We start from the raw sequence: 23732 nt of genomic DNA, 5'->3' as shown, positions 1-23732 counted from the left end.
AATATAGATATAGATATAGATATAGATATAGATATAGATAGATAGATAGATAGATAGATAGATAGATAGATAGATAGATAGATAGATAGATAGATAGAGAGAGAGAGAGATATAGATATATATATAGATAGATCTAAAGATAGATCGATAGATAGATAGATAGATAGATAGATAGATAGATAGATAGATAGATAGATAGATAGATAGTTCCCGACCGCACTATAGCTAAATGACAGGAGTGCATCATATGACATCCTCCCGTGATGTCGCTTTCCGCGCGCCTGCTGCGGTGTGTAAGTCCTTAGGACACAACTGATCTCATATCAGGGTAAAAATCTGATCACAATGGCTCTGTACCATGTAATAATCTGTGTCCAATCACAGCTGATCACGATGTAAACACAACCTGGTTAGTGCCCATCAGTACCACCTATCAGTAATGCCTATCAGTGCCCTTTAGTGCCACCTATCAGTGCCCTTTAGTGCCACCTATCAGTGCCACTTTGTCAGTGCTTCCTAATTAGTGCCCACCAGTGCCGCCTCATTAGTGCCCATCAGTGCAACCTTATCAGTGCCACCTCATCAGTGCTTCCTAATTAGTGCCCACCAGTGCCGCCTCATCAGTGCCCATCAGTGCAGGCCTATCAGTGCTCATCAGTGCAGCCTTATCAGTAAACATAAGTGCCCAACAGTGCAGCCTATTAGTGCTGCCTTACCAGTACCACCTCATCAGTGCCCATCAGTGTAGCATATCAGTGCCACCTCATCAGTGCCCATCAGTGCAGCTTATCAATGCCCATCAGTGCCACCTCACCAGTGCCCATAAGTGAGGTCTATCAGTGCTCATCAGTGCAGCCTTATCAGCGCACATGATTGCCTATCAGTGCTGCCTTACCAGTGCCACCTCATCAGTGCCCACCAGTGCAGCATATCAGTGCCACCTTACCAGTGCCACCTCATTAGTTCCCATCAATGCAGCTTATCAGTGCCCATCAGTGCCAGCTCAAAAGTGCCCATCAGTGAAGTCGATCAGTGCTGCCCTATCAGTGCCACTTCATCAACGCCCATCAGTGCAGCCTATCAGTGTCGCCTCATAAGTGTCTTTCAGTGTCCACCAGCACAGCCTCATCAGCGCACATTAGTGAAAGAGAAAAATTACCAACTTGCAAAATTTTATAACAAACTATACTTTTTTTTAAAATTTTCAGTCTTTTGCCTTTTATTTAGAAAAAAAAATTAAAAATCCAGTTTTGATTTAATACCACCAAAAGAAAGCTCTATTTAAGTAAAAAAAATAAAATAACAAATTTCCTTTGGGTAGTGTTGCATGAATGCACAATTGTTCTGACCGCTATCAAGGTTTCTTGAGCTGCTTTAGCACTCCCCTCTTACTGGAAGAAAACTAGTTGCAATGGGAATAAAGGCCAATTTATAAAAGCCCCGAATAAAAACATTAGCATTGTTTCAAGTGCCACCTGACCTAATATAGTAGAGGATGGGAAATCGAAATCTGGTGCAACTAAATTCATTGGCAAAAATCTTCCATTATATAAAATTAATACAAATTATATAAGTACTTGCAATGAGACCTCGTACAGACACGCTGGTCTTGCTATTTTTCCTCTTGCTTCACCGTTAAACTCCGCACAACTAACAACATTTCAGTCGTTTTAAACCAAAGCAAACTGATGGAATCGTGAGGCTGCCGAAGATAAACACAGGTTGAAATAAAGACATCCACTAGGTATAGCAGAATAATTCTGTAGAACCTGTAAAATTAGAGGTTTAGTATTCCCCTAAATGTCTCCAAATGTGTCCTTAGGGCACGCAAGGAAAAAAAAATTGTTTAAATGATTAAAGTATATTTATACATATTTTATATCAGTGGTCATGATTTGCAATTAATTTAAAAAAATGTACAAAATGGCTTTGGAGCATTTTCTGGATTTTCCCTTTTGTTTATTTTATATATATTTTTTCTTTTTTAGACAAATAATTGGACCTGAATGGCAAATTTTATGAGATGCACAATTTATTTTTTCTTACTTTTTTGCTACTTTTTATTATTACATCAAATAACCATAAAATAGAAAAAATAAAAAATAAAAGTTTACTGGATTTTTAAAATGTTCAAATAGGTATTTAAATTATGTTGTGTCCATTTGTTTAAAGAATACACAAAAAGCAAAATACACAAAAAATAAAAAGGAAATGCCCCAAAACTGTTTTTTTTTGTTTTGTTTTGTTTTTTACTTACTGTATTTATTTATTTATTTTATTTTATTTATTTTTAATTTTGTACTGCTGTGTCACAAGGTAAAAATAGATGCAGGCTGATGTTATCATGAGGCAGCAGAAGGTAAATACATGTTGAAGTAAAGATGGTCAGTAGGGGTGAGAGAATAGTTTAGTATAACTTGACTTCACAGCACCATTAGTGGTTTATTGTTCATCAAAATATCTTCTAAATTGCCCTCTAACTTTGAAAGACAAACATAGAGAATAATGTAAAGAGTAATTTAAAAAGTAGAAAAACAAAAGAAAAGCCCCAAGCTTATATTATATTATATAATAATATAATATAATATAATATAATATAATATAATATAATATCATATCATATCATATAATATCATATCATATAATATAATATACTATATTATATTATATTATATAATTATATATTTGTACTCCTTTTCGAATCTCACCAAAACATGAAAGATCATTGACTTAAATTACTTGCATTTTTTTAAAATCTTTCTTTTGCAAGGCCACAAGGTAAACCCGGAGTGGCTTAACAAACCACTAATTTCATGTTGTCTTAAATAAATCAACAACAAAATAAAGTGAAAAAAAAAAGCTTTCAAAAACAACTAAAACTACCTTAAACTACCTTAACCACTTAAGGATCGAGCCTGTTTTTCAGACTCTGTGTTTACAAGTTAAAAACAAGCTTTTTTTGCTAGAAAAGCAGCAGTCTTTTTTGGAAAAAAATAAGACAACAGTAAAGTTAGCCCAATTTTTATTTATATTGTGAAAGATAATGTTATGCAGAGTAAATTGATACCCAACATGTCACGCTTCAAAATTGCGCCCGCTCGTGGAATGGCGTCAAACTTTTACCCATAAAAATCTCCATAGACAACGTTTAAAAAATTCTGCAGGTTGCATGTTTTGAGTTACAGAGGAGGTGTAGGGCTCGAATTTTTGCTCTTACTCTACCGATCATGATGATACCTCACGTGTTTGCTTTGAACACCATTTCCATATGCAGCGCTGCTCACCTATGCGTTCACTTCTGCACGTGAGCTCATTGGGGCAGGGTGCTTTAAAATGTATTTTTTTTCTTATTTATCATGACAGGTTCTCTTAACCACTTCAGACCCAGGCCAATTCTGACATTTCTCTCCTACATGTAAAATTCCTAATTTTTTTGCTAGAAAATTACATAGAACCCCCAAACATTATATATGTTTTTTTAGCAAAGACCCTAGAGAATACAATGGCGGTCATTGCAACTTTTTATCTCGCACGGTATTTGCGCAGCAATTTTTCGAACGCGTTTTTTTCAGAAAAAAAACAGTTTCATGCTTAAAAAAAAAAAAACAGTAAAGTTAGCCCAATTTTGTGAAAGAGGAGGATACGCTGAGTAAATAGATACCCAACATGTCACACTTCAAAATTGCACGCGCTCGTGGAATGGCACCAAACTTTGGTATTTAAAAATCCCCATAGGCGACGCTTTAAAATTTTTTACTGGTTACATGTTTTGGGTTACAGAGGAGGTCTAGGGCTAGAATTATTGCTCTCGCTCTAACGTTCGCGGCGATACCTCACATGTGTGGTTTGAACACCGTTTTCATATGTGGGCGGGACTTACGTATGCGTTCACTTCTGTGTGCGAGCTCACGGGGACAGGGGCGCTTAAATTTTTTTTTTTTTTTATTGTTAATTTTATTTTTATTTTTTTAGTTTTACACTTAAAAAAAAAAAATTGATGACTTTTATTCCTATTACAAGGAATGTAAACATCCCTTGTAATAGGAATATGGCACGATCGGACCTATTTACAGTGAAATATGGGGTCAATAAGACCCCATATCTCACCTCTAGGCTGGGAAGAATAAAAAAAAAAAAAAAAACGATCATGGCTTCCTTGCCAGATCGGCGCCGTTAATTTGAATACCGAGGCCTGGGCGTGACGTCATAACATCGCGCCCGGCCTCCAAACGATCATAGAGACTCCGGGGACAATCTAGTCCGCCGGAAATCTCTATGATCACATGCTGGGGCCGGCGGATCCTGTGACCGACTCACCGATGGAAACGGTGAGTCGGTAGAAGCACCGGAGGGCGGCGGGAGGGGGGGCGTCCCCTCCCACCGCCCGTAAGAACGATCAAGCGGCAGAACAGCCGCTATGATCGATCTTATGGTGTAGGGAATCGCCGGCTGAAAACGGCAATATCCGAATGATGTCTGTGGCCTCAGGCATCATTTAGATATAACCAGCAAAACGTATTGCGGGTCTCAAGTGGTTAAATATGAGATTGGGGGTCATAAAGTCCTCAGATCTCATATTTGGACTTAAATGCAATAAAAAAAAAAAAAAAATATATATATATATATATATATATATATATATATATATTGTCATTTGAAAAAAATGACAACAAAAAAATGGCGTATGGGCGGAAGCGACATTTTGCCGTCGCTTCCGCCCTGTTATGGTATGGAGACGGGTGGGGGCCACCTTCCCCTCACTCGTATTCATACCACGGAAGGAGAAGGACCTGATCGTCTCCGCTGGTAAGCATCAGGAGGGAGGGTGACCCCTCTCCCGTCACCGATAATGGTGATCTCGTGGCGAATCCGCCTCAGAGATCACCATTATTGTTAAAAGATCTGCCCACTGAAAAGATGGATACCTTGGTTGTGGCAGCAGCTGCTGCTGTTACCGAGATATCCATCTTTAAAGTGCCGATGTAAATATACAGTGGGCGGTTGTTAAGAGGTTCTAAACCATCTTTTTCATTTTCACAATGTAAAAAATGTAAATAAAAAAAAAAAGCAAATTTTCCCAAAATTTCTGAGAAGCAAAGTCAAGTTATGCCACGTACACACGATCGAATTGTCCACATTACACCGGACAATTCGATCGTGTGTGGGCTCCAGCGGACTTTTTCATCGTAAAGTCCAGCGGACTTAGAAAGTAGTTTTGCATCAAAATTTGTCCCCCGGACTTGGCTTTCAGCGGACAATCCGTTCGTCAGTGTGCTAGTCCGGCGGACTAAGAATGACGCATGCTCAGAAGCAAGTACGAGAAGGAAGCTATTGGCTACTGGCTATTGAACTTCCTTTTTCTAGTCCCGTCGTACGTGCTGTATGTCATCGCGTTAGAAATCGCCGGACTTTCGGAGTGTCCGTGTGTGGCCAAGTCCGTTTGTTAGAAAGTCCGGCGGATTGTATGCCGGACTAAGTCTGCCGGACAATTCGATCGTGTGTACACGCCATTACTTTCACTTATACATACTTTTCAAATAATGTAAACATTGTGCAGGTACAATCCAATTGTCCAAAGATATTACTTTGAGATCCAGTTGTCCTAAGATCTTCGGCAATGCTAACTGTCACAATACAATAGCTGCAGTTGGAGATGTATCCATCTGCTCTATGGAGGAATATGTTAGATTGCTTTTTTTTCAGTCCAAAGGCTGAACCAAAAAAAAAAGTCTATTATACACTAATATACTTGCTATCAATTTTTGGCTGGCGGAAATTCGGACAGCTAAATTCCGATGGAGCATACACACGGTCGCATTTTCCGATAAAAAGCTCTCATCGGTATTTTTCTGGCCAGAATTCCGATCGTGTGTGCACGCCATTAGACATAATTTGCTGGGTGATAGGCTTTAATGCCTAAAGCTGGCTATGTTGTCGGCTGTGTTCCTACTTGCTGGAAACAAGACGAGGAATCTTGTAAGTGTTACTCAATAAAGCGTGAATATTTTTTCATACAGTGAGCACTTAGATCCTCTCTTTTTTATGTTTCACAAATGTCATTTGGATATCGGTAAAGTTCCTACCAGCTGAGACAAGTTACCATATGCATACACCCAATTCCCCGGGATAGTGGGAAAAAGGTGCAGCATATGCATGACCTTCTGTGTTACAGGGGTCAGTCTTTGAGGTGAGCGAAGCAACCCGCATATTGGTGGTGGAATTTACTCCATGCTTCATTAGTCCACGATCCATTGTTTCCTGCACTTTGGGATATCTATCGGGATTCTTTCTTCTGTGGACCTGTTTCTGGCTGTGGATTGTCTATACCAGTGATGGCGAACATTGGCACCCCAGATGTTTTGGAACTACATTTCCCATGATGCTCATGTGCTCTGCAGTATAGTTGAGCATCATGGGAAATGTAGTTCCAAAACATCTGGGGTGCCAAGGTTCGCCATCGCTGGTCTATACAGACTTTATGTTTTTACATTTCATTGTGCTGCACTATATAAGAATTTATTTGTGGATTTTTGAATTTACCTTGCTGTTCAGCTTGCATTTTCTAATATGTTATAGGGTTTTAGGGTTGCACTGATTTTTTTTTTTTTCTACTACATAATTGTGAAAAAAAAAAAAAATCTATAAATGGTTTTCAAAATGTTTTACAAATAAATATGTGAAAAGTGTGGGGTACATTTGAATTCAGCCCCCCTGATTCAATACTTTGTAGAACCTCCTTTCACTGCAATTACAGCTGCAAGTCTTTTTGGGGATGTCTCAGCTTTGCACAACTAGAGAGTGACATTTTAGCCCATTCTTCTTTGCAAAATAGCTCAAGCTCTGTCAGATTTGATTGAGAGCATCTGTGAACAGAAATTTTCAAATCTTGCCACAGATTCTCAATTGGATTTGGGTCTGGATTTTCACTGGGCCATTCTAACACATGAATATGCTTTGAAACCATTCCATTGTAGCTCTGGCTGTATGTTGTCATTGTCCTGCTTGAAGGGGAACCTCCACCCCAGTCTCAAGTCTTTTGTAAACTCTAATGCCGTGTACACACGACTGGACTTTTTGACAGCAAAGATCCAAGGGAACGAATCCGTCGGACAATTCGATCATGTGTGGGCTTCATCATACCATTGCTGTTCAGAAATAGAACATTTTTTAAATCTTCCCGCCGGAACTCTGCGGTACCCAGTTCCTAGACCAAATAGCACACAAGGGCAGCTACAGCACCTGCCCGCAAGAATGTTTCCAGCGCGATCCTATCACGCTGGTTCTCGGCTGCAGGGTACTGTACATCTCGCGCTCACTGCAATAGGAAAAATACATTTTCCTATTGCAGCGAGCGCTAGAGAGAAGTGACAATGTACCTTAAGTCTGGTATGGATGTTAAGGGGAACCCCCTACGCCGAAAAAATGGCAAGGGGGTCCCCCTAAGGTCCATACAAGACCCTTATCTGAGCACGCAGCCCAGCCGGTCAGGAAAGGGGATGGGGACGAGCGAGCGCCCCCCCTCCTGAAACATACCAGGCCACATGCCCTCAACATGGGGGGTGGGTGCTCGGATAAGGTTCTGGTATGGACCTTGGGGGGACCCCACGCCATTTTTACGGCGTAGGGGTTCCCCTTAAAGTTCACATGCATAAGCCCTTGTACACACGGTCGGAGATTCCGACGGAATGTGTCCTATCGGACCGTTTTGTCGGATAATCTGACTGTGTGTGGTCTCCATCGGACTGTTTCCGTCTGAGTATCTGACGGACCAAGTTTTCCAACTTGTCCGTACAATTTTCCGACAAAATGCTCCGATCGGACATACTCCAATCATGTGTAGCCTACTCCGACGGACAAAGTGCCACGCATGCTCAGATCAAATTCCTAGACCAAAGCTATTAGCTACTAGCCTGAACGTAGTCCCGTCGTAACAAAATAACGTCATCACGTTATGTACAATCAGATTTTCCGACAACTTTGTCCAACCGTGTGTATGCAACAGTTTCGGACAAAATCCGTCGGACAAAATCCAACGGACAAAATCCAACGGATTTGGTTGTCAGAATGTCCGACTGTGTGTACAAGGGCTAACAGGTAGAGCCAAACTACTGCACATTTTTGATCTACTCGTACAAAGCCTGCTACAATATTTATTATTGTCTTAACAAGGACATCATTATGATCATTCAGGATTAATTAATGGTGTATGGGTTATGTGCTGGTATAGTGTATATATAGGCAATCGTTACTTTGCAGAGTTTTTTTAAAATTACATACAAAACTACAGTTTTTAAAATTACAGACAAGTACAGGAAAAATGTGTCAACTTCATAAAGGTTCGCCTGGACCTGAATGAATTCCATGAAACCTGGACTGCAAGTCAGCAAATCTAACCGCCAACCAAGCCACCCCACCACTTGCCCTTAAAAGTGATCGGGGGAAGAAAAAAAAAATCAATATACAAAAACCCATTACACATGATCTTCACGAGTACTTCTAAAAGTCAAAGTCGTATGAATTTATTCCCTCCTAGGGACAATCAGAAGGAGATTTGACTTTTTTCTGCTACTACAACTTTGAGACAGACGGAAATGCACAGTCAACCTGCATTGTCTACAGTTTAGTAATTTCCTCTCACAACAAGTAGATATGTCTACAGATGGCAGCGTACCCAATTTCCAGAACATTGCATTGAGAACCATTTCCTTGCCTCCACTGAACTGTATAACATCAGACATTGCAGCAGATGTAAAAGCTACTTAAACAGTGCTGTGCACAACTCCTGCTGAGCTCCAGCCTCGACGTGCTTACACTTAGAAAGACGTATGAATTAAGTATAAGCAGATGCTTGGCGAGAGAGCGAGCAGCTCTTGGAAAATAACTAGCTCTTCAATGCAACATTGTTTAATTAATTTGCATGCCTAAAATCTGGGTTCTCTGAGCATCACCATGAGATTGGATTCCTTTTAAGCAGGTAAAAATGTTTGTACAGCAATACATGTAGTGTACGTGTTTGTGTAGGTTCCCTACAGAGACAACAACCCAAAAACAAGATTGGTTTTTCACCCGACTGTCCTAATGTGTTCATAAGAAAACCCAAATGAGATGTCTACTACAGCAAAAAATCAACAAATTATATATTTATTTAGCATTGTACATTTCTGAATAAAACTCATAAGTGTAACATACAGTATTTCTGCCTATCTTTTTTTAAATATGTTATTATAACTTTTTCAATAGTGGTCATTTATTAAAGTAGACCTAAATTAAAAAAAGTGACGATTTGCAATGGTATAGGGAACATCTATGTAGTACCCTCATAGTTAGGGTATTAGGTTGTCAGACAAATTTAGTTTGGCTACTCTGTAGCCAGTGGAGCAGTGGTTGACTACTTTGGCCTGCTCAATGTTTCACAGGCTGCTGGTCTAATGATGTATTTTACTCCTGCATTCTAGAGTGCTGTGGATTTACAGTGGCATCAAAGACAGATGGGCAGACTGAATATTTATGGGACCAGCCAATTGGTGGGGAGGTGTGCCTAGTAGGTGGCTGGGGAGCCCTTAAATATTCTGAAGCCTGGAGCAGGAGTTGAGTGGGTCTTGGGATCAGTTCTGCAGGAGAAGCCTCCTCCTGCCTGAGGGGGCTCTGCCCCTAAGGGCATTTCACTGAAATACTGATGAATGTTCAACAATGTCCCAGCTGTGTCAAAGCTGGGAGCCTATTTAAAGGATTTTGTTGGAGGTGAGCTCGCCTAGGGGTACCTTGTGAAAGTTGGAAACAGGTGTCTAGTTGTCCTGTGGTATTGTAAATAATAATGGAGGAACTGATACTGGACTTTATAGGCACTGAGGTACAAAGTATTAAAAAAAATATATGTTTATTGTAAATTGATTAAAAAAAGACAACCAGACAAATTGTAATTTTAAAAACTTTGCAAAGTAAGAATTGCCTATATATACTATACCAACACATAACCCATACACCAATCATTAATCCTGAATGATCATAACGATGTCTTTGTTGAGACAATAATAAAATGTTTCTAGCAGGCTTGGTAAGAGTAGATAAAAAATGCGCAGTAGCTTGGCTCTACATGTTACGTGCGTGAAAGCTTCTTCAAGAACTTAGGCATACTTTAGTATACACAACAACCAGAGGTAAGTATCGAAGTGGAGGGATGTCCAAGGTACGGCGGATTTTGCAGACATATGTCATCACATGTCTGACTGATCCAAATTACTGGATACAATGGAAGACCCCGGTTCTGCAGTGATTACAAAGGTAATATAATATGATACACAGGGCAGAGGAGAGGCATATAGTGAGCTTGTAAGCCCTATACAACAAAGAGAACTTCAAAACTTTTAGAAACCATTAGTTCTCAGTATCTGCAGCAGAGGGGTGGCGATGTATCCTGATCATCAGTGTATAACTGCATTATATTCAACCATGTGATGACATATGTCTGCAACATCCGCCGTACCTTGGACATCCCTCTACTTTGATACATACCTCTGGGTTGTTGTGTATACATTAATGTATGCCTAAGCTCCTGAAGATAAGACGCGTAACATGTAGAGCCAAGCTACTGCACATTTTTGATCTACTCGTACAAAGTCTGCTAGTACATTTATTATTGTCTCAACAAGGACATCGTTATGATCATTCAGGATTAATTCTTGGTGTATGGGCTATGTGCTGATATATTATATATAGGCAATTCTTACTTTGCACAGTTTTTAAAATTACTGTTTGTCTGGTTGTCTTTTTTTAATCAATTTGTATTAAAAAATATCATTTTTAATACTTAGTGCCTATAAAGTCCAGTACCAATTTCTCCATTATTATCTCCAAATCTATGGGATGTGGCACATATTTACTTTTCTTGGTATCCACAGTACCACTTTTTGGTGATACCCTAAAAAAAAAAAACCTTCTGTGGTATTGTAAGCCTTGTTTTCTCCCTCATTGAAGAGTGCTTGGCGGATATCGTGAGGAGGTATCTGGTGATCCAGTGGCATTGTGAGTACCAAACTGAGAGCAGAGCTCCGGTGACTGTGTACAGTTTCTTCTTTCTTCAGAAGGGCCTGTGAAATCGTTCAGTCAAGAGGAACCTCTGTGGGAACTTAATTTCAGTTACTTTCCTGCCCTAGTTTTCAGAGACTGTTAGAGAAGGAGAAGTGTCCTCTTGTTAATCGGTGCACCTAGGATATCCCATGTTTCCCCTCATCCCCTCATCAAAAAAATGATTAACCACTTCAATACAGGGCACTTAAACACCTTCCTGCCCAGACCAATTTTGAGCTTTCAGCGCTGTCGCACTTTGAATGACAATTGCGCGGTCATGCTACACTGTACCCAAATGAAATTTTTATCATTTTTTTCCCACAAATAGAGCTTTCTTTTGGTGGTATTTGATCATCTCTGCGGTTTTTATTTTTTGTGCTACAAATAAAAAAATACCGAAAATTTTGAAAAAAAAAATGTTTTTTTTTTGTTTCAGTTTCAAAACTTTGTAAATAAGTACGTTTTCTCCTTCACGGATGGGCACTGATGGGGCTACACTGATGGGCACTGATAAGGCGGCACTGATGGGCACCAATGAAGTGGCACTGATGAGGTGGCATTGATGGACACTGATAGGCGGCACTGATAGGCGGCACTGATAGGCGACACTGATAGGCGACACTGATAGGTGACACGGATGGGCGACACGGATGGGCGACACGGATGGACACTGATAGGTGGCAAAAAATGGCACTGATAGCTGGCACGGATTGGCATGGATGGGCGGCACAGATGGGCATTGGTAGGCGGCACAGATGGGCATGGGTGGGCACTGATAGGCGGCACAGGTGGGCACTGATAGGCGGCACAGGTGGGCACTCATTAGCGGCACAGGTGGGCACTCATTAGCAGCACAGGTGGGCACTCATTAGCAACACAGGTGTTATACTGTACTAATGGATGCCAATCAGTGCCAAACAATAATGCATGCCAATCAGTGATGCCCATTGTGGGCACTGATTGCCATCCATTATGGGCACTGATTGGCATCCATTGTGCCTGACTGGCATCCCTGGTGGTCTAGGGAGGATTACCTCTGCTGGGCATCCCTGGTGGTCTGGTGGCGTCCCTGGTGGTCCAGTGTGGGCATCCTCGGGGGGGCTGTGCTGATAATCGATCAGCACAGACCCCCCCTGTCAGAGGAGCAGCCGATCGGCTCTCCTCTACTCGCGTCTGACAGACGCGAGTGAGGAAAAGCCGATCACCGGCTCTTCCCATTTACACTGTGATCAGCCGTGATTGGACACGGCTGATCACGTGGTAAAGAGTCTCCGTCGGAGACTCTTTACCGAGATCGTAGTTGCCGGGTGTCAGACTGACACCCTGCAACAACGATCGCCGCGATGCGCACCCCCGGGGGCACGCAGCGGCTCATAATCCTGATCACATCATATGACGTCCGGTCAGGATTATGAAACCACTTTGCCGCCGTCTATTTGTAATAGGGCGGGCGGCAAGTGGTTAAAGGGGTTGTAAAGGTTCATTTTTTATTTTCTAAATAGGTTCCTCTAAGCTAGTGCATTGTTGGTTCACTTACCTTTTCCTTCGATTTCCCTTATAAATGTTTTTTTTCTTTGTTTTCTTTGTCTGAATTTCTCACTTCCTGTTCCACCTCAGTAAGCTGTTCAGTAACCTGTTCTGGCTGACTAACCACCAGCTCGGATGATGGTGAGAATTACCTCTTAAAGAAGTGAGAAGTTTACTGAGGAAGGCAGGAAGTGAGATATTCAGACAAAGAAAAAAAACATTTAGAAGGGAAATCGAAGGAAAAGGTAAGTGAACCAACAATGCACTAGCTTAGAGGAACCTATTTAGAAAATAAAAAACGAACCTTTACAACCCCTTTAAGTCGAGTAGGTCCTACGGGGATAGTGCTACATCTAGAAATGCTCTACAGCTAGAAATACCTTTTATCTGGAATTTCTTCAATAAAATAGCAATGTACTTCCTGGCCTGGCATGTGAAGGTGCTGAGCCATTTCTGTACCAACATCCTTATAGCTGTCAATGTGCAGTGTGAGGTCGAAGGCAAGGCTGCCTCTGACTGCTAGTTTTAGCAGATTTGGAATGTGATTTGGTGATTTCACAACTGTGCTGCTCACTGTTCTTCTTGCTGTAGGCTCTGACATGTGGAAGCAAGCCTTGCCTCTATCAAGATGGCCACCTCCACATAGAAACACAGTGCAGAAGAAGCCATGGTAAGTCAGTAATTGGCAAAGATCAGCTTCAGGGAGACTGCAGGCAATACTGATGACTAGTTCCTTGCCTGCTGCCTACCTATTTTTGAGAATTGAAATTGAAGCGCCACATTCTTGCTAAGAGGTCCAGATACAACTTTGTTCCATTAAAAGTCTCCCTGACTTTTAATGGAATTAAGTTATATCTGGACCTCTTGGCTGTGGTGCGGTACTTCAACTTAAATTCTCGTTACAATACACTACGATACATGCAGACTGTGGAGATCCTCTGGGGTATAGAAGTCTCCTGCCCAGAAACCATTTCATTTACAACATCAATACCTCAAGATAACAATACCAGTAAGATAACCCTATGGGTCCAGCGCTATCTTTCCACTTCCCTCACCTATTTGAGCACAGCTTCCAGAGTTTTATTCCGCTTTAAAGTTGAAAAAAATCTGCTGCATTTCTCCCCAAACATTTGCCATATTGTGCAATTAGCATAGCATACTTGTACATTATGGCATACGTATCCCCTAGTGTGCTCTCCTCCAGCCATGCAAGTTCCATGTTACCCCTTGTCACTTAGATATCTCCACTATTTTCTCTTGTTCTTTTTCTGCATCTGCCCTTTTCTTTTTTTGGCCATTGGGAAGTGGTTGATCACTCCTGCACATGCAAATGGAAATTGTATCATCCCATACAGTGGTGTGAAAAAGTGTTTGCCCCCTTCCTCATTTCCTGTTCCTTTGCATGTTTGTCACACTTAAGTGTTTCGGAACATCAAACCAATTTAAACAATAGTCAAGGACAACACAAGTAAACACAAAATGCAATTTGTAAATGAAGGTGTTTATTATTAAAGGTGAAAAAAAATCCAAACCATCATGGCCCTGTGTGAAAAAGTGATTGCCCCCTTGTTAAAACATACTATAACTGTGGTTGTCCACACCTGAGTTCAATTTCTCCAGCCACACCCAGGCCTGATTATTGCCACACCTGTTCACAATCAAGGCATCACTTAAATAGGAGCTGCTTGACACAGTAAGGTCCACCAGAAGATCCTTAAAAGCTACACATCATGCCGAGACCCAAAGAAATTCAGGAACAATTGAGAAAGAAAGTAATTGAGATCTATCAGTCTGGAAAGGGTTATAAAGCCATTTCCAAAGCTTTGGGAATCCAGCGAACCACAGTGAGAGCCATTATCCACAAATGGCGAAGACATGGAACAGTGGTGAACCTTCCCAGGAGTGGCCGGCCGCCCAAAATTACCCCAAGAGCGCAGCGACGACTCATCCAAGAGGTCACAAAAGACCCCACAACAACGTCCAAGGAACTGCAGGCCTCACTTGCCTCAGTTAAGGTCAGCGTTCATGCCTCCACCATCAGGAAAAGACTGGGCAAAAATGGCCTGCATGGCAGAGTTCCAAGGAGAAAACCACTGCTGAGCAAAAAGAACATCAAAGCTCGTCTCAATTTCTCCACAACACATCTTGATGATCCCCAAGACTTTTGGGACAACATTCTGTGGACCGATGAGACAAAAGTGGAACTCTTTGGAAGGTGTGTGTCCAAGTATATCTGGCGTAGAAGGAACACTGCATTTCATAAAAAGAACATTATACCAACAGTAAAATATGGTGGTGGTAGTGTGATGGTCTGGGGCTGTTTTGCTGCTTCAGGACCTGGAAGACTTGCCGTGATAAAAGGAACTATGAATTCTGCTGTCTACCAAGAGATCCTGAAGGAGAATGTCCGACCATCTGTTCGTGTACTCAAGCTGAAACGAACTTGGGTTCTGCAGCAGGACAATGATCCTAAACACACCAGCAAGTCCACCACCGAATGGCTGAAGAAAAACAAAATGAAGACTTTGGAGTGGCCTAGCCAAAGTCCTGACCTGAATCCTATTGAGATGTTGTGGTATGACCTTAAAAAGGCCGTTCATGCTCGAAAACCCTCTAATGTAACTGAATTAGGACAATTCTGCAAAGATGAGTGGGCCAAAATTCCTCCAGGACGCTGTAAAAGCCTCATTGCACGTTATCGCAAACGCTTGGTTGCAGTTGTTGCTGCTAAGGGTGGCCCAACCAGTTATTAGGTTTAGGGGGCAATCACTTTTTCACACAGGGCCATGATGGTTTGGATTTTTTTTCACCTTTAATAATAAACACCTTCATTTACAAATTGCATTTTGTGTTTACTTGTGTTGTCCTTGACTATTGTTTAAATTGGTTTGATGTTCCGAAACACTTAAGTGTGACAAACATGCAAAGGAACAGGAAATGAGGAAGGGGGCAAACACTTTTTCACACCACTGTACATGTAGATAATCCAAGTCACTCCCTACAACCAACCAACCATGCAGCTGATGATGACAAAATGACTGACTTCATTGTTATATAAGTCCAAAAGATTCAATATCGGCAGCATACCATGTTCAAAAATGCAGACAAGCCATCAGTCATCACCTATAAAAAGTGAAATTTTAAGGCCACTAGAGACCTCTTCCTCAGGCAGTAGTGGCCCTCTTCAGACAGACTGAGGTCCATATTGGCCTAGAAAATTTGCCTCCTTTGGGTGGCGATTAAATGTCTTGAAAAGTTCATTATTAATTAACTAGAAATCCCCAAAAAATAAGCCTCATTGTGAATCTATCGTCAATCACATCATCCAGAAGATTCACGTCTACCAGCAGGTCCACAACAATCAAGATGACCGCTGACCTGAAAAAATTAAACACTGTCACGAGATACATCCTGCATGTTTGTTTGTCACCCACCAAATGTTAAGTCTGGTGGATGACAGTTGTTATATATAAAGGGCAGAATCTCCAAGGTGATGTCATTGACCATATATTGACATGATCGTATATAGTCAATGACGTCACTGGGTTGGCAGGCATTGTGATTTATGTGGATCTTCGCTGGGCAACGTGATTGACATAAGATTTACAACTAGGGAACTTTTGGGGAATTTTTATTTTTTAATAAAGAACTTTTCAAATACATGGATGTCTTACTTTTTATGTTACATCTTTATTTTGTGAATGAGTAGGGGTACTATTTACCCCATATGCATTTACATTGAGGAGCGGTATCTGGTTGCCATCTTATTGTTAAAGGGAGCTTCCAGATTTCAATAAGCCCACAGCCTGCAGACTACCTCAACCACTGGGGGGGGGGGGGGGTTAAGAGGTAAGAGGCCCTTGGCCTCATAAACATGAGAAAAAGGTGGTCTGGTGGGGGTCCACCCTGGAAAAGGTATACCCCACATGTTGAGGGCATGTGGCTGCATGCTTCCCCCCCCCCCTTTCCTGGTCAGCCATTCTGCATACTCAGACTAAATGTCTGGCATGGATTTTTAGGGGAACCTAGATCAAAAGGGTCTTGTATAGATTTCCTGGAGGACCTCACACTTTTTTTGTTATTTTTGCATGGGGTACCTCCCTAAAACACATACCAGACTTAAAGGGCCAGGTATGAAAAAGGGGAGGAATCCCACTGATTTTTTTTTTATTTTTTATTATTTCAATTAAACTATTCCCGCCCTTTGCTTACATAGCTGGAGATTCCCTGCCATGTAAGTGAATGGATTCGATGACATCACTGGTCATTAAGGACTCGGCAGTGCTTGAACCTGCTGGCATCCTTAACAACCATGAACAGTGGGGAGCTGTCATCTGTAATGGTGGAAGTAATACCACTATTATACATGATGTTTGGCTCCCACCAATTGGGTAAATTTGCCCCAAAGCCTGAACTTGTGTTCAGACAGAACTTTGAGCTCATCCTTAAAGTGGAAGTAAACTCCCCTATCGTTTTCAGCCAAGGAAGCTGCCATCTTTGCCTCTGTTTAATCCTCAACTGCTATGGTGCTGCACATGTGATTCGTTATGACACCAACCATTGGATGGTTTGATAGTTTGGCTGAGAGCACAGCCAATGTGCAGTTAGCATTCCCGGCATGCCTTTTTTTTTAACTGTTTAAATCGATGGGTTTACTTCCACTTTAATTCACGCCAAGCACATTGCAAGAAGTGTGAAAGCATACACATGTTATGGCAGCTTGCAGTTATACTCGCAGTTTGTGCTTGTGTTGGTGCATTGTGGTGCGACTTCTTCTTTTTTTTTTTTTTTTGGATGGCCCCCCAATGCACCTCCACAACGCATTTGTGTTGCAACAAAGTGAAAAGCATGTAACACATTGCAACACATAGGGGGTTGATTTACTAAAACTGAAGAATGCTGTACATAGTAGCCAATCAGCTTCTAACTTCAGCTTGTTCAATTAAGCTCTGATAAATATCCTGGAAGCTGATTGGTTTCTGTGCAGAGCTGCACTAGATTTTGAACTCTCCAAATTTAGTAAATTAACCCCACTGCGATGCATTGCAAAAAAAAAACACCACGGAGGCCATTTTCAGTCTGTTAGGATGCATTTGCAGAAGAATTGGCTGAATGCAAAATATGTTAACAAGCGACATGATGAGTTAACTTAACATGAATGCATTAAACACCCTGCAACAGACGTCCAGGGTGTGATTTGCCCATTATACTTCTGTCTTAAATAGGAATAGATCAGACTGGTCCCAGTTGCTGCCTAGTAGTGAGATTTTTGTCCTGTATTGTGTGTAATAAAGATTAATATCTTACACAACACTCCATCTTTGGCATGTATACTAACAGTAGTAACTTGGATATCAGATGATTTATGACTAGCATCATACATATCCTAGCATGTCAATATAAAAAAAGGCCATTGTGTCCAATTATTAATCTCAATACAGGACTTAGGATAAGTATTAGGCTGATAAAAAAAAAAAGTCAAAATGTCAGCTCTTCTACACCATTGATTGTGTGCCCAATTATCCTCCAGATATGGACCTTTAGAAAATATTCAATAGTATTTATTTTATCTCTTTCTTAAAAATATGTCTTTTTTTTTCCTTTTCTTCTTTTTTTTAGTGCTTTAGGACAAGAGATCTGTATCCGCTATGCAGCGCTATGCTGTTATCATGAGCCATACAAAACCTACCTTTTCATAAATAAATAAATACATAAAATAAATACATTAAAAAAATATACTTAAAAAAGTATGACAAGTGAGCCAGACATGAATTCTTATTTTTTATTTAGGATCATTTTTTTTTTTACAGCTCGCACCATTAAACCAGTTTACTAATGTTTTAAGAATTAACACCACTCAAGATTCAATAAAGCAGCGGAATAAATACTCGACAGTGTTTAGCTGTCTGGTATTATCGCTAACATGAAAATGCTGGTTATTTAAAAGCTGAACTCCATCATTTAAAGCGGTATTAATCCCCAAACCAATAATGTAATATATTGCAGCTTACCAATCAGTAGATGTGGTGGCTGCATTCGTTTTCTTTCCCCCCATGATTTTTCCTCTCTTTTTTCACCTGGTGATCTGGCAAGTATCGCACCTCCTGTATTAGGGCTCACTGCAACTCAAAGAAGAGGCTCCTACAGGCTTTTGAGCTTTTCTGAGCTCTCATTTTTTTCTGCCTGGAAACTCCCCTCAATGTTAGCCAATGGGGTTCGTTTACTAAAGCTAGGGAGTGCAAAATCAGCCTCACTTCTGCATAGAAACCAATCAGCTTCCAGGTTTTGTTGCCAAAGCTTCATTGAACAAGCTGAGGTTAGAAGCTGATTGGTTTCTCTGCAAGAAGTGAGACTGATTTTGCGCTCTCCGGCTTTAGCAAATAAATCCCAATGTGTCCATGCACACTATGGCCTTTTACAGGCAAAGAAAAGAAAAGGAGCGCACGGCCGCCCCAGTGTAATACTGTTTATTAAAGCAAATGGTAAAAACGTAAAATACCATGGTATATAGTGCACTGCAAACCATAAATTGCACTCACATTTTCAAGCACAAGTAAAGGCAAGTAGTACTCATGTTTTCCTCTCCCAGATGGCCACTGTAAATCTTGTCAATGGACGAGGAACATCCAACCTCCCAAGAGCCAGATGACAGCTCACAAGCCGCCTGCCATTACCTCCGGCATGCACTGCAGACCGCGCATGTGCCTGGACCAGCCTGCGTTGGCCTGAAATAATCAAACCCGCAGCAGGGGGAGAGCCGATGGAGACGGGTACGTCAGCCTGCGAGGTTGCTATGATGATGCGTTTCAGAGGCGTGGCCTCCATTATCAAGCCACGCCCATGCCTCATGTACGGCTATTTGTTAGGGAGGAAAAAACATGCAAATAACAGCAGATGGGGCTAATAGCAACCTTATCTCGACTACATTATTAAAAACAATTTGACAGGGCTGGGCTCAGCCCTTCCTTCTCTGAGCTGGCCACTCAGCCTTTGGCTAATCCCCAGCTCCTCTCTCACCACAGTTACTCAATTGTTGACGATATCCTGCTCATCAGTCCTGCCTACTTAAGCTGCCCAGCCCAGAGGATCTCTGCCTTCACCTTGGTCAACATCACAGAGACGCTCTCCTGCATTCCTGTTAAAAGACTTGCTTGGCTGACATTCCTTCTGGCTCCAGATCCTGCTTGCTGCTTTAATACACTCATCTCTGGCTCCCTGACATTTAGCTTGTCTGACTATCCGTTCCGGTTCCTGAACAATGGCCATGTTTTGACTACGTTTGTTCTATTTACTTTTATTATTAAGTGTGATTTAACTGTACTTCTGTCTCGGTCTGATTTCATGGTTTCTGACACAATTACACACACAGAAGACTTTATGTATATAGAAATTATTATATTCTAAAATATATCTAATACATTTATATAATAAATTAATGATCAAATTATTAATATTTTATGAATTTAGTCGATTTTTTAGCATATAATTATTTATATATACATAACGTCTTCTGTGTGTGTAATTATGTTTAATAATGTAGTTAAGATAAGGTTGATATTAGCCCCATCTACTATTATTTGCATGCTTTTTACTCTTCTGGTATGGTCCCTTTAAGGTGGGATGAATGGGAGGTGAGATAATCACCAATAAATAGGTGTACACGCGAGGCATGGTCGTGACTTGATACGGGAGTCCATGCCTCTGAAAGGTATTGTCACAGCAACCTCACGGACTGACATTCTGGTTTCCATCGGCTCTCTCCCTGCAGTGGGTTTGATCATTGCAACACGACGCCGACTGGTGCAGGCACATGCCGGTGGTAATGGCGGGTGGCTTGTGAGCTGCCATCCGGCTCTGGGGAGGTTGGATGTTGGTGGTTCATTGACATGTTTTACAGTGGCCATACGGGAGAGGAGAACATGAGTACTACTTGCCTTTACTTGTACTTCAAAATGTGAGTGCAATTTATGGGAAGTTTTTACTATTTGTTTTAATAAACAGTATTACACTAGGGTGACCATGCGCTTCTTTTTTCTTACTTTGCTTGTATAGATCCATTTCTACCACCCAGTGGATTAACAAGAGAGCTGTAGCACCTTCAGTAACAGAAAATGTGTTTCTTTTAATCGGGATTACCAGCTGGATTTGGGAGTTTTCTTGACCAGCGCATGAACTGGTAAATTGTTTGTGTTTTTTACACTATGACTTTTTCAGTTTACAGGCATATGCTCTAATGCCACGTAAACACGATCTGAATTTTCGGCAGACTTGGTCCGTCGGACAATCCGGCAGACTTTGCAGTGGAGGTCCATCGGACTTTCCGAACAAGCGGACTTGCACACACACGAATGGACTTCCCAACAGACTTTCAGCAGAGGTCCAACTGACTCTCCAAATGAACGGACTTGCCCACAAACGGACAAAAGTCCGTTCATTTTAAACGTGAATCCAACTACGGCGGGACTAGAGAAAGAAGTCAATCTCACCGCTTTCATTGGCGAGATTGACACCTTGCGAGCCCTGCCGCCTGGTATGGATTTTAAGGGTAACCCCCTATGTCAAAAAAATGGAGTAGGGGTCCCCCCAAAGTCCATACCAGACCCTTATCCGAGCATGCAGCCTGGCCAGTCAGGAAAGGGGGTGGGGACGAGCGAGTGCCCCCCCTGAACTGTACCAGGCCGCATGCCCTCAACATGGGGGGTGAGTGCTTTGGGGAATTGGGTGCCCTGCGGCCCCCCCACCCCAAAGCACCTTGTCCCCATGTTGATGAGGACAAGGGCCTCTTCCCGACAACCCTGGCCGTTGGTTGTCGGGGTCTGTGGACGGGGGGTTTATCAGAATCGGGGAGCCCCTTTAACAAGAGGGCCCTCAGATACCGGCCCCCCATCCTATGTGAATAAGTATGAGGTACATGGTACCCCTACTCATTCACCTGGGGGAAAGAAAGTCAATAAAAAACACACTGGACAGGTTTTTAAAGTAGTTTATTAGGCAGCTCCGGGGGTCTTCTTCCGACTTCGGGGGTCTTCTTTCGACTTCTCCACGCTTTCCGGCCTCTTCTTCCGCTCTCCGGTTCTTCTGCCGGGCTCCTATGCTATCTTCTTCCAGCTCTTTTACTAGCGTTGGCCCGGTCTTCTCGTTCGTCTTCATCATCGCCGCCGCCGTCTTCTTCTTCCTTCCTCTCTTCTTTTGATGTTGCCACAACGCTCTCTCCCGCTGTAATGCTGTGGACACGCTGCGTATCGACTTATATAGGCATAAGGGGCGTGGTCACCCGGTGACCCCATCCCTTATGACGTCCCAGCATGCACTTTCGACGGAGTTGCAATGGTCTTCTGAACGAACTGACTAAAGTCCGTTCGTTTTGAACGTGATGATGTACGACAGGACTAGAAAAGGAAGTTCAATACCCAGTAGCCAATAGCTGCCCTTGCGTCATATTTGGTCCATCGGACCAACATACAGACAAATGGTTTTCCTGATAGGAATTCAGTCTGTCGGACAGATTTAAAACATGTTCTATGTCTAGGTTCATCGGATTTTTTTTAAAGAGAAACTATCGGAATATCTGACAGAATGATTCTGTCGGACTTAGTCTGCCGGGAAGTCCGGTCGTGTGTACGCGGCATTAAGAAACCCTCACCAAAATTGCATTTTTGAGAGGAGCTTTTGAGCAGAAAAGATGCCCATGTGCCCAAAAAAGAGCAAAAGAGCAGGATAAAGCATGAAAAAGCTTATCACTTTAATTCCAGGAACTTTCAACCCCTTCCTGCCAGACCATTTTTTAGCTTTCAGTGCTGTCGCAATTTGAATGACAATTACGCAGTCATGCAACACTGCATCCAAATTCATTTTTTTATCTTCACACAAATAGAGCTTTCTTTTTTTGGTTTTTAATCACTGCTGGGATTTTTATTTTCTGGGAGTAAATTTTGTAAATAAGTAATTTTTCTCCTTTACTGATGTGCGCTGATGAGGCTGCACTGATGGGCACTGATGAAGTGGCACTTATGGGCCCTGATTAGGTGGCACTGATGAGGAAGCACTAATATGCCACACTGATAGGCACTGATAGGTACTGATAGGTGGCACTGGTGGGCACTGATAGGCAGCATGGATAGGCAGCACTAATGGGCACTGCTGATGGGCGCTGATGGACAGCACTGATGGGAGGCACTGATGGGCAGCAATAATGAGCAGGCACTAATGGGAGGCACTGACTGGCATCACTTATGGGCACTCTGCCTGTAGGAGCATATGTCTGAAAACCCCTGAAGGGGAGTTTCCAGGCAGAAAAAATAAGAGAGCAAAAGAGCTCAAAAGCCTCTAGGAGCTGCAGGGTGCACGGGCCCTTAGATTGCCTCCATTCTGGATGAAGGAGCACAGGGGGCACCTTTGGGACAGCAGCGCTGTCAGTCTGTGGGAGGTGTTAAATGTATTAGCAGATTCAAATACACTAACACATTGAAGCCAAACTCCAGCTCATACTTTAGAAAAACCAGGTCCTCTCCCTCACCAGACAGGGCTGTGCCGGGTGGTAGAGCTCTGCATATGTCAGAATTAGATGGCCAGAAATACAAATCTCTCAGCAGGTAAAACTACTTCCATACATGTATTCCATCTGTGCATTTCTCTTTTTTTCTTCCGAAGTTCAGCTTTAAAGTACAGCAGAGTCTAATGAGTATGCTTCCTCCTTAGGTACTGAAATCAGAAAAGTGAAAGGTCTGCCATATCCAAGCCGGAGTTGAAAAGGCATAGACCTGTATTTTTCTTCTTCACATAATATTTGATCTTGGATACATATACAGTATATCACTTCAAATTAAAGTATAATAACAGCCACTTGAAATATAATTTTAAAATAAATATTTATTTTCTAATTGTAATGTTTTTTCATCCCGAGAATACCAGTGAATGGCTATACCGCTAATTACACTATTCTTTAGAGAAACTCATAGTCTTTTTTCGAAAGGCCAATGCTTTTAGTTTAACTGTTATAATTTCAGTATGTTCTTATAGTTGAAAGGGTTTTTTTTTTTTTTTTTTTTTTTTTTGTATAATGGGCTAGAGAAGGTCAGAACATTCAATTACATTGAAGACTGGTTAGACCTTCATAGACACGCCATCATTATGGCAGT

This window comes from Lithobates pipiens, unplaced genomic scaffold, assembly GCF_037356315.1.
Source record: "Lithobates pipiens isolate NorthernLeopardFrog02 unplaced genomic scaffold, aLitPip1_a1.2 Scaffold_3, whole genome shotgun sequence".
Lineage (NCBI taxonomy): Eukaryota > Metazoa > Chordata > Amphibia > Anura > Ranidae > Lithobates > Lithobates pipiens.
Note: the sequence above shows the minus strand (reverse complement) of the source record.